The sequence below is a fragment of the Oreochromis niloticus genome, linkage group LG3 (genome assembly GCF_001858045.2).
Source record: "Oreochromis niloticus isolate F11D_XX linkage group LG3, O_niloticus_UMD_NMBU, whole genome shotgun sequence".
NCBI lineage: Eukaryota > Metazoa > Chordata > Actinopteri > Cichliformes > Cichlidae > Oreochromis > Oreochromis niloticus.
In genome coordinates this window covers 53,888,134-53,904,151 of record NC_031967.2, presented here as the reverse complement: position 1 = coordinate 53,904,151, position 16,018 = coordinate 53,888,134, and the positions used below count along the sequence as shown (strand labels likewise).

At 40.5% G+C, this 16,018-nt stretch overlaps 1 protein-coding gene and 1 long non-coding RNA gene across 3 annotated transcripts in view; one reads left to right on the top strand and one right to left on the bottom strand.

Moving 5' to 3' along the window:
- The window catches only part of LOC109201351 (low affinity immunoglobulin gamma Fc region receptor II), a 158,275-nt gene that overhangs the window by 131,348 nt on the left and 10,909 nt on the right, over positions 1-16,018 (top strand). The window lies entirely within an intron of this gene.
- LOC109194362 (uncharacterized) lies at positions 12,410-15,568 on the bottom strand. Of its 2 annotated transcripts, none has more exons than XR_002061391.2 (5): positions 15,419-15,568; positions 14,207-14,324; positions 13,692-13,827; positions 13,250-13,322; positions 12,410-13,076 (listed from the first exon to the last, which is right to left on the bottom strand). It is a non-coding gene; the product is annotated as an uncharacterized LOC109194362 (long non-coding RNA). The 2 variants fall into 2 exon arrangements; XR_002061390.2 differs by having other exon boundaries at positions 14,207-14,388; positions 15,419-15,490.

Below are 16,018 nucleotides of genomic sequence, written 5' to 3'. Positions count from 1 at the left end.
CACCGTCCTTGCAATAAATTAAATTTGTAGTCATTTAAAACTCACAGGCCTACAATCAGCTGGCCTATATTAAAAAAAACAAAAAACTGGCACACAGTGCTGAGCTGCATCTCAAATTAATCTTCCAGCTCTCAGCTGACATGTACCAGAGCCCGATTGATGGATCAGTTGATCAGTATCATTGGCCTGATATAGGTCTATCATGGTGACATGGCTCGTAATCAGTAGGGTTATATGTTTCCCAACATGATATATTTATATTATATGTGATCCCTTTTCTTAAATTAGATTTGCTATATACACATATTTTGCTCTCTTAGTATTTTTAGGACCTGACTGATACTGAAAACTTTAGGGTGATACTGATAAAAAGGAGTTAAATATTTAGATACTGATACATTGGTCGATACTCTTTTTACAGATAGTATACAGATTACAGAACTTAGAATGTATACAGAAATACATGTTTTTTGCAATGATCGTTCAAAATTGGTTTACACTTGTGAATAAATACAGCAATATATCTGCAAAATTTGACCAAATTCACCACTCTTTTATACTATGCTAAACAATCAAAAATTAGCTCAAGTCTAGTTGAATGATGTTTTAAAAATGTATTTTCCTTTAGTGTTAATCACAGTGATGTTATGAAGTAATGTATGAACCTGACGTATGATAATATTTATCTCTACAGAGGAAACATCCATCGAAGATTGAGCAGTACAATATCACTGTGGCATCAACATCTCGTCAGCGAAAGACCACAGCCACACCAAACAAGCTCTCAGCAAATACACAAGCCAAGTTACCAGACCTGATGTTGAGAGCTGCAAACAAACATGTTCCACAAGCAACTGTTGACAAGCTTGTCATCAATTTCATATGTGAGGGTCTACAGCCATTTGCAGTGGTAGAATAGCCATCCTTCAAAGAATTGGTTACCACATTACAACCTCAAGCCAAAGTCATCTCCAGAACCACTGTCCGTGCCAGAATCTGTGAAGCTCCTGATCACATGAAGATGACTTTGGTTGCAGCATTGGATAAAGTCAAATTTGTTGCTACCACTACTGATTGTTGGTCAGCTCATCAGAAAAGTTACAGCATGAATGACACCTACAAGAGGCTCTCCCGTGCAACCTTTGCAAAATGCCAGGCCATTTGGAACAAAACTGGCCGGTCTCATTTGGCTAATGAAGTGGTAGAGGACAAGTGTTGTGTCTAAACTCAGACCCCGCTGTATCCAGGACTTATTCCCATGAAAGAAAAACAAGGCAACAGCGTTCGATTGATTACTTGCGCAAGGGAGGCCTCGTTGGTATCTTAGCTCATCACGAATGACCCCGACGATGGCCTCCTCTCGCTGCCTTTTATTGAGAGACAGTTCACACAAAACAATAGTACCTCCCCTCATAAACCCCCTTGGTTACAAAGACAAAGCACTGTATGCATATGTGTGTGTGTGTGTGTGTGTGTGTGTGTGTGTGTGTGTGTGTGTGTGTGTGACCTCCTGCTGGGCAGGAAGCTTACATCAAAAAGACCTTCACAAGGATGTTGCCTGTAATAAAAGACTACAGCTCCCCACCCAGAACCTCGAGAATCTGGGGAGGGGGACAGTGGAATTCTTTTCATCCTACAGTTAAACAATATAGAAATGGATGGTAAGCATAAAAATGACAAACATTTAACAATTCACTCTAACAACAAGTCTGAGCTACAGATCATTCGTCCCAATGCAACACGGTGGAATTCAACCTACCTTGCCATTGAAAGGATAATACACATCATTGATGAGAAGGGGGAAGATGCCATCAGGAGCATTTGTGAGGAGTTCAAGGTGAAAATGTGAGTAAAACCTACCAATATGGTTGCAAATTTTGGGAATTTTCCTTAATGGATGGTTAAAAACGTGAGCAGACTCTTAATATTAAATCAGAAGATCCCTATTATAGTCATGGTGGGTTTTGTTGTTGTGTCTTACAGGTTGAGTCCTGCAGAAGTTGCCTTCCTTAGGGAGTACTGTACCACCATGAAGCAACTGGTGAAAACTTCAAACATCCTTCAGTCTGAGTCCACTTCCTTTATGGGATGGCTCCTGCCAGTAATCCAACAACTACTGTCCAAACTTAGCAGGCTGGAGACATCAAGCAAGACATGTGTGCCACTCATCAGAGTCCTGCAAAATGGCCTTCAAAAGCGTTTTGGACCGATGATAGAGGATCCAGAGTTGGCTGCAGCTGCAGTCCTCTTACCCAAGTTCAAGACTTCCTGGACTGACAGAGCAGATGTAATAGAGGCTGGTAAGGATTCATGTGATCCCATTTTTGTGTATTTTTACATTTGAACACATGCTTAAGTGAGTATTTCCCCTAATACGTTGTAAGTTATTGATGGTCTGTCCTGAATACTAAACAATCCTTTTGGAGAATTTGCCGATTTTAAATTTGTGTTCAGGAATCATCACTGAAATTTAAATACAGGGTCCGTACGGGTGCTTGAAATCCTTGAAAATGCTTGAATTTTAATGTTGTCTTTTCAAGGTTTGAAAAGTGCTTGAATTTTAGATGTGGTGCTTAAAAGTGCTTGAAAGTGTAACTGTATTTCATTCACCACAAATAACTATCTGACTGAATAGTTTTCTTATCAGATAGAGAAATAAAATGAGTCGCAAAATGTAAAAGCAAAATTTCCCCACCTTGGCTGCCCTGTGTCTATTTCAACTTGTGACCCCGCCCCTCCCTCTGCCAGTCGGTGATGAGTGTGCTAACATACCTGTAGGTTGCTGTTTTAATGAGTGTTTGATGGAAAACAACAATGGCGGAGTTTGCGCTCTCTAGTCGCATGATAGGTGAGTGCTAGTAAATAATTTTCCAGTACGTGTACATTACACATGCTATTTTTTTAAAACTATGATTATTATTTTGCTAGCTATCAAACTCGCTGGAGAAATGATTGAAATGCACTGAGTGTGATGCAGTATGGCAGCGCTATTATGGAATATGCTGTGAACTTAGCTAACATTACTTAGCAGTAATATGAGTTAATTTGCTCAAGTGAAAGCTTTAAACATTAGCCTGATACATAACTAGCCAACTTAAGGCTTTCTGATTAACCCTCTGGGGTCGATGGACCCAGAGTCTCCATTTCAACTTGGGTCGAACGTGCGGACTTCAACCTAAATACCAGTTTTTAATTTGTGTTGTTTGGGTTTTCTTTGGAATACAATAGTGGCGTTTACTCCTGGAAGAAACGGTAAAAACGGTGTTTTCTAGTGAGAGCGCTAGCAAACACGCTTTGCTTGTGAGTGAAAAAAGAAAAGGAAAAATCACTCCTTCCCTACTGGTGGAAAAATGTACCATGTCGACCAATCAAAAAATGATATGGCAACATGTGGCATTTGGTTGTTTGGGAAGAGAGGGAAGTTTTAGAGTGACCGGCGAGAGAGAGCGAATTAGCGAAAGAGAGAGAGAGTTTTGATACGTGAGAGATTTGTGACGTTTACTGTGTTTGGAGTCTCAAGTTAGTGTGTTGTCTTGTGTAGTTAGTGTGTAGTGTAGTCGTTGTTTTGTTTTGTGTGTCAGTTCTACAAGTGAATGTCACAGTTCCTGCAAAAAAGCCACCAAAGGCAGATTGCAGTGTAAACGCTGTCCCCACATGGAAAACAGGAGTGACACACCTACTGTCAGACCTGCAGGATTTACCATACCATATAACTTTGTTGTTTGCAAAACTTGTGGATATTTTTAAAAAATGTACAATTTCTATTTGCATTTCAAGTTATGAAAATGATTTGTTAAACATGCTTGTGGTTTTTACAGTCAAAAATATCACTTTCTACTCGTATTTTAAATTTTGTCTGAATTTAGATAAATTGTGCTGATACATTATGTCAAAATGAGTAAATAACAGATTGGCAAGATAAACAGTTTCTTTTCTTTTTTTAAGTGTCTGTGAAGGTTCTCAGTCATCCAGGTCATCGTAGTCAAAGGAGCTTGCAAAGAAAAGCGTCTGGACTTCTTTAAGTTGCTTGAAGACGTTTCACCTCTCATCCGAGAAGCTTCTTCAGTTCTAAGGTCAAATGGCCGAGAGTCCCAGATTTAAACCCAGTGGGAGTATCCCCCCAAGGAGGGACAAAGGACCCCCTGGTGATCCTCTAATCACATGAGCCAAGGTGTGAAAGCGGGTGTGGGACCTAATCAGCCAGGGTTTAGGGTGAGCCCATTGTGAAACCTGGCCCCACCTTGTCATGTGAATTCCTGAGGTCAGATGGCCCAGGATGTGAGTGGGCGTTAAGGCGTCTGGGGAGGGAACTCAAAACTGGATTATAGATGGCAGACAGTTGGTGTCGTAAACCACTGCCTCTGTTAAAAGATGGTCGCTCACAGTGGACATAGATGGCCTCTTTCACTCCTCTTTCAAACCATCTGTCCTCTCGGTCCAATATGTGAACATTGGCATCCTCGAAAGAGTGACCTTTATCCTTAAGATGCAGATGGACTGCTGAGTCTTGTCCTGTGGAGGTGGCTCTTCTATGTTGTGCCATACGCTTGTGAAGTGGCTGTTTGGTCTCTCCAATGTAGAGGTCTGGGCATTCCTCGCTGCACTGTACCGCATACACCACGTTGTTCAGTCTGTGTTTTGGAGTTTTGTCTTTCGGGTGAACCAGTTTCTGTCTGAGTGTGTTGCTGGGTCTGAAGTACACTGGGATGTCGTGCTTGGAGAAAACTCTCCTGAGTTTCTCTGATACACCGGCTACATAGGGGATGACAATGTTGTTGCGTCTGTCTTTCTTATCCTCCCTCGCTGGTGTCTGATCTTCTTTTCTGTGCCTCTTTGCTGACTTTATGAATGCCCAGTTAGGATAACCACATGTTTTAAGTGCTTCCTTTACATGTGTGTGTTCCTTCTTTTTCCCTTCAGGCTTAGAGGGAACATGTTCTGCCCGGTGGTGTAGGGTCCTAATTACTCCAAGTTTGTGTTCCAGAGGGTGATGGGAGTCAAAGAGGAGGTACTGGTCCGTGTGTGTGGGCTTCCGGTAAACTTCAATGTTGAGGTTGCCATTCTCTTCAATGTGCACAGCGCAGTCCAGGAAAGGCAAACAGTTATCCTTAGTGTCTTCCCTGGTGAACTTGATGTTTTTATCCACGGCGTTAATGTGCGCAGTGAAGGATTCCACTTCTTGTGTCTTGATTTTGACCCAGGTGTCATCTACATATCTGTACCAGTGGCTGGGTACTCTCCCTTTAAAAGAGCCAAGAGCCTTTCTTTCCACTTCCTCCATGTAAAGGTTGGCTACAATAGGTGACACAGGGGAGCCCATGGCACAGCCATGTTTTTGTCTGTAGAAGCCTTCGTTGTATTTGAAGTATGTTGTGGTAAGGCAGAGGTCTAACAGTGTGCAAATCTGATCGGGTGTGAAGTTGGTCCTGTCTTCCAAGGAGCTGTCTTCTTGTAGTCGTTTTCTGACAGTCTCCACTGCTTCCGTGGTGGGTATGCAAGTGAAGAGAGAGACTACATCAAAGGACACCATGGTTTCATCTGGATCCAGGGTAAGTTTCTGGACCTTGTCGGTGAAGTCGGTGGAGTTCTTGATGACCGCTGATGACCACGTCGTTCGTACGGGTGTACTGCTCCAGCTCATCCACCCGCCGCTCGAGATCCATGATTTGTCTGTCCTTCTGGGCATTTTGGAGGCATAGCTGTTTTACCTCCTCCAGAAGCCCCAGAAGCAGCTCCTGCTGCGCCCTGACTGCGGCCACATCTCCGCACAGCGCTCCGAGGGAGGTTTTTATGTCCTCGACCTCCTCTGGTGTTGGGCCTTTCTTGGGTGGCATACTGGGTAACCAGCCTTTCCAGTCCAGGGGTCCTTTTTCTCTACTACTTTCCTCTATGACTTTTGTTTTTAACAGCTTTTAATGAGTGGTCACCACAAAAACCACCTGTATTAGATGCTTAAGATTACTGTTTTTTAGTCATCTTTAATACTCCACTGATCACATACAAAATACATGATGATCCATTTCCAAACTTTATTAATAAATCATTTGAACTCAGGGGAAAATGTTTGTTTAAAAAGCAGGTGGAAGGGTCATAAAGAGAGGAAGATAGAGGAAGCCATGACCATGATGTCATCCACTGGTTTTGACTTTCATTATCAAGTGTCATCATTACAGCCATCGCGGTGTTTCGATGGGTGAAGTCGTTAACCAGTAACCATATCGTGGTGTCACAGTTCTGGTCATTTTGATCAGGCATTTTCAGTTTCTTGTATTTTGGTGTTTTTTCTGATTCTTTCGTTGTCCTGTTTAGAATATTATACTCCTAAGTTTCATTGTTATTCTGGTTAAGAGTTTTGTTCTTAGGTTTACTTTAGTGTCTAGTCTGTGCCTGTCATATTTCCTGTTTTACTTTGAAGGTCCGTGTCTCATGTTAGTGTGTCGAGTGTTACTCTCCCCTGTGTTGTCATTATGTTTCATTGGAGTCAGCTGTGTCCTCATGTGTCTGCACTTCTCCTGATCACCTCATGTGTGTATTTAAGTCCTCAGTCTCCTCGTGTTCAGCATCGCTACGTCTGTGTTCCCTCCCACGTTCCAGGTTACTCTGTTTTATTCAATATTTATATTCCATATATATATATACATACAGGTCCTTCTCAAAAAATTAGCATATTGTGATAAAGTTCATTATTTCCTGTAATGTACTGATAAACATTAGACTTTCATATATTTTAGATTCATTACACACAACTGAAGTAGTTCAAGCCTTTCATTGTTTTAATATTGATGATTTTGGCATACATAACTCATGAAAACCCAAAATTCCTGTCTCAAAAGATTAGCATATCATGAAAAGGTTCTCTAAACGAGCTATTAACCAAACCATCTGAATCAACGAATTAACTCTAAACACCTGCAAAAGATTCCTGAGGCTTTTAAAACTCCCAGCCTGACTCATTACTCAAAACTGCAATCATGGGTAAGACTGCTGACCTGACTGCTGTCCAGAAGGCCATCATTGACACCTTCAAGCAAGAGGGTAAGACACAGAAAGAAATTTCTGAACGAATAGGCTGTTCCCAGAGTGCTGTATCAAGGCACCTCAGTGGGAAGTCTGTGGGAAGGAAAAAGTGTGACAGAAAACGCTGCACAACGAGAAGAGGTGACCGGACCCTGAGGAAGATTGTGGAGAAGAACCGATTCCAGACCTTGGGGGACCTGCGGAAGCAGTGGACTGAGTCTGGAGTAGAAACATCCAGAGCCACCGTGTACAGGCGTGTGCAGGAAGTGGGCTACAGGTGCCGCATTCCCCAGGTCAAGCCACCTTTGAACCAGAAACAGCGGCAGAAGCACCTGACCTGGGCTACAGAGAAGCAGCACTGGACTGTTGCTCAGTGGCCCAAAGTACTTTTTTCGGATGAAAGCAACTTTTGCATGTCATTCGGAAATCAAGGTGCCAGAGTCTGGAGGAAGACTGCGGAGAGGGAAATGCCAAAATGCCTGAAGTCCAGTGTCAAGTACCCACAGTCAGTGATGGTCTGGGGTGCCATGTCAGCTGCCGGTGTTGGTCCACTGTGTTTTATCAAGGGCAGGGTCAATGCAGCTAGCTATCAGGAGATTTTGGAGCACTTCATGCTTCCATCTGCTGAAAAGCTTTATGGAGATGAAGATTTCATTTTTCAGCACGACCTGGCACCTGCTCACAGTGCCAAAACCACTGGTAAATGCTTTACTGACCATGGTATTACTGTGCTCAATTGGCCTGCCAACTCTCCTGACCTGAGCCCATAGAGAATCTGTGGGATATTGTGAAGAGAAAGTTGAGAGACGCAAGACCCAACACTCTGGATGAGCTTAAGGCCGCTATCGAAGCATCCTGGGCCTCCATAACACCTCAGCAGTGCCACAGGCTGATTGCCTCCATGCCACGCCGCACTGAAGCAGTCATTTCTGCAAAAGGATTCCCGACTAAGTATTGAGTGCATAACTGAATGTAATTATTTGAAGGTTGACTTTTTTTGTATTAAAAACACTTTTCTTTTATTGGTCTGATGAAATATGCTAATTTTTTGAGACAGGAATTTTTGGTTTTCATGAGTTATGTATGCCAAAATCATCAATATTAAAACAATGAAAGGCTTGAACTACTTCAGTTGTGTGTAATGAATCTAAAATATATGAAAGTCTAATGTTTATCAGTACATTACAGGAAATAATGAACTTTATCACAATATGCTAATTTTTTTAGAAGGACCTGTATATGGAATAATTCTAGAGTGTGCTGCCTCACATCCACTGTCCTGGACTACAGTTGGTGGCAGTCTGCAGCTGCATGAGCACAGTGGTTAGAGTGGCCCTAGGTCAAGATGATGGAGTTTGAGTCCATTCAAGCAGGAGACGAGAGATTTGAGGCAGCTAAAGCAGGGCTCTAGAGTGCGACCAATTTGGTCGCAAATGCGACCAAATTTTTCCGTGGTGCGACTAAAAAAAAACATTTGGTGGCACCGGTGCGACCAACTGTTACCAACATTTGGTCGCACCTGTTTGGGTAACAAAAAAAAAAAAATCTCTGCAACTCTCCATGTGGTCAACAACAGACACACATTATGCCCCTATCGTGGACTAAACCAATCAGAGATAGTCAGGGGCGGGACCTCTCTGATTGGCCGTGGTCCAGTGGAAAGTGCAGATAGAAGAGGGAGGTGAGTAGCTTTAATAAGGCGATATCAATTCATTAACGGATTCCACACAAAGACGTAAACACAGAGCGGACCCGACGCATCAGAATCAGCTTTGTCTTTCTCGGCTTTCTCACCGGACGGCCCGCAGACGGACACGCTGTCGGAGCTTAGCGATTCTGATGCGTCGGGTTGGCGCTGTGTTTCCGTCTTTTTGCGCTGATTCTGAGCTGCAGGTTTTGTCTCTCCAACCAAAATTCGCCGAGCCAGCAGCAAAAGAAGCAGCAAGCTACGCTTCACATTTGATCAATGTCGTCATGAATTCCCTCTGACTTTTGCTGTTTTGCTTCCACCACGATAAAAATTACACTTCATACACAGCTCCCTGTGTGTACTTCAAGAACAGTTTCCCGTCTCAAATCTCTGTTTTCTGGATTATTCATTCACTTATTACCCACCAGTCTACCGTTGTTTACAGCGCTGTCTTTTTCTTTTTTCATGTAAATGACGTCCGACAAGAAAGCCTAATTTCTGCTGTTCAATACTGAAGAAATTTAAACTTCTTAAAATTACGCAATATTGCAGAATATTTTTAAGGTTATCTGCTATAAAAAGCCAGACCAGGAAAATCTCCTTCATGTTTTTCTGTGTTTTATTCTCAGTTACTTTGACACAAAGGCATCTGCTGTGATGTTCACAATTCTGATGAAGTCTCACATGTATCAGTACTGATAAATGATCAGAATTATAATATTTCTGACTGTCTGAGGCTAAACTGAATCGAATCAGGACTTTGAGAACCGGAATCAAATGGATTATAGAAATCAGTGATGATACCCAGCCCTAGTGAGCAGCCTAGGCCTGAGAGAAGTGGATGTAGCTGTGGGTAATAAGAAAAGATGAAAAGAACTATTGATAACTTTTGTGTTAAGTTAAGGACTGATCCGTCTGAAATTCATAGCCAGCTCTGACATGGTGCCATCAATCTTTGAACGCTGAAAAAGCACAGTGTATCCAGAAAACACATTATATGCTGCAATAAATGCACTGCCCAAGTGTCCCCTCTCCCCACTGCCTTTCAGCAGCAGGCAACAGCAAACAGGTCGTCAGAGGAGGCCAAGATGATGATTAAGTTTAACATTTTCTACAATATTGACAAAGCACTTTAAGCACAAGATTGTTAGTTAATAATTTAGAAATGAATATTGTCTGTATGGACTTCCCCCCCCAAAGAAACTGCACATGTAAAACTGCGGTGTTAAGCGAAGCGGTTGAAAAATTTGAGTGCGCCTAACTTTTGTGCCGGTACGCCTAAATTTTTTAAGTTAGGCGTACCGGTGCGCCCATGTCAAAAAGTTAGTCTAGAGCCCTGAGCTAAAGGAAAAGATGATGGAGGTAATTGCAGTAATCACATTTTTATATTTTGTCTCTCAGTGATTCAAAATCACTGAATCATACCTGTTTGTTATCCTAAAAGCAGAGACACAATACATTTTATCATATAAATACTAAAATATTAGGACATGGTATTTATCTTATCCTGAGATATTAAGTTCCCCCCTTGTTGTTATCAAATAACAGCTAAGAGTCATTCACCACCTCTATGGTTTCAGATGATGTGGTAATAAATCATCTGTGAAGACATAATTCCACTGCAAAGGCCACAAAGAGAGGGAGTCGCCGTTACACATGGAAAATCTTTGACTTCCCTTTAAATTGCAGCTTGCTCACAGGAAATCGTGCTGCCTGCACTCATAATGTGTTTTTTGTTCAAAGTAACGTCTGATTGTCTTTATTTCCTGGGTGATGACCTTATGACAGCAGGTCAAACCCAAACTATGAGTGAAGGAACAGGCTGCACAGCTGGTCACAAAGAGAGAAAAGAAGAGGTCAGCAATGAGATTGCTCATCATGGTTAGCTTCTATGTTAGTCAGCAACATTATAAAAATGGAAGGAACTCAGAGAACATTAGTCATACTTCCAATAACCATTACTAGTAAATATTTGAGATTCCTGGTGGTTTCCTATTATGTTGTTTTAATGCACAAGTTTTTTTCAAACCTGCCATAAATATGCTGTAGTTATAAAACCACATGTATAAACTACACAGAACACAACTTAAGATCATTTAAAATGGGATGTGAACAAAAATGATTACATTATAATAAATGAATAACAATTGTATTGAAGAAAATGTAAAGATGTACAAATATGCTTTGAAGAAAATCTAAAACCTCAGTTCTGGTATCTGCATCCATCTGCGCCCTATTGGCAGTGACTCATGGCTAACAGGGAGGAGATGTGGGAGTCGCACAGGTCAAAGGGACCTGTTGGTTATGCAAACAGAAGAAAACATCTGCCAAAGGAGGTGAAAGACTACAAACCTACAAAAATGGGACAGTTAGGATACCATTCTCAGTAGACTGAGAGCCACCAAAATCCTGGTGTGTGCCTCCATCTTTGACTATTTTCAAGTCTTTGGGAAAGCACTTTGCTTTTTTGAGTTTCTCTTTCTCTATAAAACATCCTTGAATATTAACTTTTTAAAAGTATTTTAAAGAAAATCAGGCCTTCAGCTACAATTTGTGAGACGACAATAAACCACACACAGTCGAAGGACTGCGCTGATTCCTCAAAAGTAGCTGTCTGTCAACTAAGACATCTATAAGGCATCTAAGAGGACAGAATCACAGCTTCTAAAAACCAGTTTAAGCCTCAAAATGCACAAAATCATTATTCAGAGAGAGCAAACCAGACAGAAAGGATTTAAATCAAAGTGAAGTCAGTCTGATGTGGTGAACAGAGTTTCTAAACACTGTGGCACAGCTGGATATACAAACAACAATAGGAGGAGGACTCTTTAAAGATCGATCGCTTCAGTTATTTAAGCTGATCAGACTTCTCACTCTTTCTGTGCCTGTGACTCAAACAAATAGGTTTGACATCACATTATTCCTTTTTACACTGACACCACTTTAAAACAAGGTTTCCATGATGTCTGTTAATGTCCTTGTAAGATGGACTTCCACACACGCAATGTTTGTGCTATTGGATATCAGTTTTTATAATTACACGCACATATAATGACCCACAGTCTGTTCGGCACTGGTCTCAGCTCTCCATTCTCATGCCAGTCTCTCGCTTCACTATAAGGGTAAAAGAGATTGTCATCAGTTCAAACGCTACCAGCTGTGGCCCCACCTGCCTCTCCAGCACCGCCCCCCTTGAGCTCACTGCACCACCTCTCCCTTGCAGCTGAGCCAGGGACCACACCTCCGCAATAGACCTGTTAAATCTTGTCTCATGCCTCATCTTCACCTCCTCTGCTGTCATCTGTAGTGGGAGGGACTAAGATGTGAGGAATAGAGTTAATTATGTGCAATCTAACGAATGACAAAGACGTATGTTTCTTGGCAGACTTGGGAACGCCTCAGTGTTTCCCTAAAGGAGCTGGAGTAGGAGGCTGAGGAGAGGGACGTATGAGTGTCTGTGCTCAGTCTGCTGCTCCTGCAACCCAACATTAATGAAAGTATGAATAAAATATGTATTTGTGAATAACTTTTCAAGTGATTTCTGAATGTTCACTTTTACTTCTGCCATATCGGTTAAATGCTGCCTCCTGATGTCCTGTGATCATGACATCATCATGAAATGATCACAGCAATAAGTATTTTGTTGTCTGTTATAACACCCACAGCAAATGGTAATTAATCACACAGACCATTAAAAAAATCTGATTTCAGAAGCTTTTATTGATTTGTCTTTGTTCTCAGCTTGAAGACAGAATAACATTCATATTTAATGACATTTGTAGTATATTTGCTAATTCTCACCAATCACTAGCTGGCGTATCTTTACTCATTTCTCTGGATTATCATGAATTCTCCCAATCCCTACTTACAAATGCCTTTGTTTGTTTCTCTATTTTACATTCTTTAAATGACTTACTGTTCAGTGTAATAATTTTACTGTTTATTCCTTACTGTGAAGCAATTTGGTGTACCCCCTGGTTTTAAACATGTTATATAGTAAAATTGTTTTGTATTGTATATATATGTGAACACAAGACTGTTAAAGCGCTATGAATAATTTGCAAAAAATAATTTACATTTCTTAACAAATATTTCTGTCAAAGTGTGAACTAATAAATGAGCAGAAATGTTTCCAGCAGCTGCTTTACTTTAACTTTGTTTCATCGTTTTCATCATCTTTACTTAGATTAAATCTATGAAAATCAGCGTGTGAATTAAGAAACCTACAAGACATGTAAGATGACATTTAGTCACTGCTTCTAAACACTGTGGTGCAGCTGGAATATACAAACTATAGTGGGAGGACTCATTAAAGATTAATAGCTTCAGTTATTTAAGCTGAAAACATTGGAGGACACAGCAGAGTTCTCTGTGGTGGTGAAAGAGAGAAGGTGACATGAAGAAAAAGAAGAAGCACCATTAGACAGATATACACAGTGTCTTTTTATTACCTATAGTATAATCTTCACACTTTTGCTAGAGAGTCACTGTTGGTTTTTCTAAACTTTGTGTCCACATTTTTATAAATAATTTGTTTCTCACCTCATTTATTTTCCTTTTAAGCCACTCGGTGTTTGGTCTGAGGAAAAATGTTCTTCCACTGCTTATTTTAACCCTGGAAGAAAAAAAAACAGAAGAATAAAGAAAGAAGTTTGGAGAGAGGAAGACAAATCAAAGGATTAGACATTTTCATTTTATTGTTAACTGAACATGTGCAGTGTCCATTTTGCATTATGCTGTGAGAGAACAGCTCAGGTTTCCTCCAAGCTCATAAGCACAAACTCACAGATTCCCCAACATCACCAAATTAGAAACAATCACAGAGCAAACAGTAGTGCTGTATGTTAGAGAGGGGAACATTTATCTGCTACATCAAGGTTTCAGTGCAAATCTCATTTTCATTGTTGTGTTTGTGGAGTTTTAATCAAAAATCAATTTCTACATTTTATTTGGTTTAAGTGAATTTAGAAGAAGTTCTACTTACTCATAGCCAGGAAGGCAGTCTGGTCTGTCGCGTTCAAAGCAGCTGATGATGTTTTTTGCACATTTAGGTGCAAACGTGGTTCTTGTACTTTGGTTAGAATGGTTTTTATAGCAGCGTATCCCCACGTGGTCAGCTCCTGCAGCACATCATCACACACATTGTCATTATTCTTTGAGCCTTTCAGATATCATGGAGAATGAAATAAACAACTCTCAAATGTTGTATAAATAATTTACTGATCCAGTTACTATGTGTAATATGAAAAATTATATAACTGACAAAAATATAGCTGGATTTAATCAGTAATATAAAATGTGTAGTTGCATTTTAAATTTATCCAGAAACAGCTGCTCTGTTACAGTCTGTGATAGTTTTAGTCTCTTTTCACACAGTTAGTTCACAGTTAGCAAGTTACATTAAGGTCAGATAGATTTATAAACGTGTTGAGAAACAGACTTTTAGCTGTTGTTACTGAGCTTTGACAACAGAGCAAACTCCAGAAATAAAAACAGTACCTGATACAGAGATGAGCATCATCACACTCAGGGAGATCAGCAGAATCAGGCGGCTGGTGGAGAGACTCGAACACATCTTCAGACGCTGAAAGGCACCAAATCTGAGTCTGGATCTGAGCTGTGAACAGGTTTGTTACCAGCTGATGAACTTGTCAAAGTGTGCGACTTTATGATATTCTGACCTGTAGTTTTTCACAGAAAGAAGAACTGTATCATTTAAGTAGACTACTCTGAGGTCATCATTTACTGAGAGACCAACAAACAACCATCGACAAGCACATCCACTGTGTTATTTAGTGTGCCCTTTCATACTCATTAAGCCCTTATTGCTATTCATACAGAATCCAATCTCAAATCAATAAATTCAGAATAAAGGTGACAAGAGGTCAATATCAGAAAATATATACAGAACTTTATATATTAAATCATTTGTAATTAAATTGTAATTAAAATGACCCTCATATGAAATTAAAGAGTAATGGTACCAACAGGAATCCTTTAACCTTTTTTAGTCACAAACACACAATAGCATGAACACAGTCACACACAGGCAAGTATTACATGCACTAAACAGCTGGAAACAGGAGAAACTCAGAGCATCCTGTCATCATTTCATGAACACAGGGGCAAACTTCAATGAGGTATTAAGCCTCCACTCAGGGATTGTACTTTGCCCGGCTGTCGTATTGCACCACGCCAAACAAAATAACTGAAAACACGACTGTAAACCCGAGACCATTGACCTGACTGAAATAAGTACAATGGAAAGGTGTAAGAAAAGAGAAAAGTGGGGGAAAAAAATGACAATATCACACAGAGCTCATCCTACAGTTTAGGCTGCATAACTGTACCAGTATATATTTACAGTTCACAGTTTTTACAGGACATTTCACACCTTAAGCTGAATGATACACCTGCCACACAGCATGGTTAGTTTCTTGTTAGTCAGTACTGACAAAAACTAAATACAAAAAATACAACACACAGTTCATTTCAAATCTTTCAGTAAAAGTTTCATGATCCACAACATCAAAACATTTGCTTTGTTCCTCGTCTTTCTTTTACTGTGAGCGTGGTCCTGAATGCCAACCAGCCTTATCTAAATCTTATATTTTAGCACTCCTTCCATAAGTACACACAGTATGAGCCACACTCGTGCTATATTCTCATAGGATGATACAAGTTCTATTTTTCAGTTTCCATATTGCTTACCAACAACGTCTAAAGATCCACACACCACATCTGCTGACAGCGACGCCTCTGTGATGGGTCCTAAAGCCTTTCTGGTAAAATCTCAAAACAATGATTCTGCTCATCTGGACGTAGTGTTTTCAGTGGGAGAAACATTTTTTCACTCATCCTAGTGAATTTTTCAGTCTCAGCTGATGAAGGTTTGGCGACATAATAAACAGCACACTTACATAATGACTGAAACCAGCACCACTGATTAACAACAGGACATAAGGTCAGTTCGAGTCCTGCATTGCTGTGTAGCTGTTTTGCATAGAGTAGTTTATAATCCTCAGACAAGCTACCATTGACAGAGTGTGCGAGGCACAAAAGCACAAGTTACTATCGTTACTTTGGAGATTATATAGATGTTTCCCTTTTCTTGACAAAATGTCATCATACAACATGTTGCCCAGTCTCAAACAAATGCCTCCTCCACTCCTGTTATGAGCAACTGTGACAATAAATTTCAACTCATCCCAAGATATTGATGCATCATTACTCTGAAGCACTTACATGATGTCCTCCAGAAATAAATCTGTATTATAATCATCATCTGCTTGTAACACATTCTGTACATCG